The sequence below is a fragment of the Bison bison genome, unplaced genomic scaffold, assembly GCF_000754665.1.
Source record: "Bison bison bison isolate TAMUID 2011002044 unplaced genomic scaffold, Bison_UMD1.0 scf7180017845426, whole genome shotgun sequence".
NCBI classification, from domain to species: Eukaryota; Metazoa; Chordata; class Mammalia; order Artiodactyla; family Bovidae; genus Bison; species Bison bison.
This window is the reverse complement of record NW_011475999.1, coordinates 808-2,079: the sequence shown is the minus strand read 5'-3', so window position 1 is coordinate 2,079 and position 1,272 is coordinate 808.

Genomic DNA, 1,272 nt, shown 5'->3' with positions numbered 1-1,272 from the left:
AATTCTCCAAGCCAGGCTTCAGCAATATGTGAACTGTCAACTTCCAGATGTTCAAGCTGGTTTTAGAAATGGCAGAGGAACCAGAGACAAATTACCAACATCCACTGGATCATCGAAAAAGCAAGAGAGTTCCAGAAAAACATCTATTTCTGCTTTATTGACTATGCCAAAGCCTTTGACTCTGTGGATCACAACAAAATGTGGAAAATTCTTAAAGAGATGGGAATACCAGACTACCTGACCTACCTTTTGAGAAATCTGTATGCAGGTCAGGAAACAACAGTTAGAACAGGACATGGAACAACAGATTGGTTCCAATTAGGAAAAGGAGTATGTCAAGGCTTTATATTGTCACCATGCTTATATAACTTATAAGCAGGGTAAATCATGAGAAACACTGGGCTGGATGAAGCACAAGCTGGAATCAAGATTGCTGGGCCAAATATCAGTAAGCTCGGATATGTAGATGACACCACCCTTATTGCAGAAAGTGAAGAAAAACTAAAGAGCCTCTTGACAAAAGTGAAAGAGGAGAGTGAGAAAGTTGGCTTAAAACTCAACAATCAGAAAACTAAGATCATGGCATCCGGTCCCATCACTTCATGGCAAATAGATGGGGAAACAGCAACAAACTTCATTTTTGGGGCTCCAGAATCACTGCGGATGGTGACTGCAGCCATGAAATTAAAAGACGCTTACTCCTTGGGAGGAAAGTTATGACCAACCTAAACTTGTCAAGCTGGTTTTAGAAAAGGCAGAGTACATCATGAAAAATGCTGGGCTGGAAGAAGCACAGGCTAGAATCAAGATTGCCGGGAGAAATATCAATAATCTCAGATATGCAGATGAAACCACCCTTGTGGCAGAAAGTGAAGAAGAACTAAAGATCCTCTTGCTGAAAGTGAAAGAGGAGTGTGAAAAAGTTGTCTTAAAGCTCAACATTCAGAAAACTAAGATCATGGCATCTGGTCCCATCACTTCATGGCAAACAGATGAAGAAATAGTGGAAACAGTGGCTGTCTTTATTTTTCTGGGCTCCAAAATCACTGCAGATGCTGATTGCAGCCTTGAAATTAAAAGACGCTTACTCCTTGGAAGGAAAGTTATGACCAACCTAGACAGCATATTAAAAAGCAGACACATTACTTTGCCAACAAAGGTCTGTCTTGTCAAGGCTATGGTTTTTCCAGTGGTCATGTATGGATGTGAGAGTGGGATGGTGAAGAAAGCTGAGTGCTGAAGAATTGATGCTTTTGAACAACGGTGTTCGAG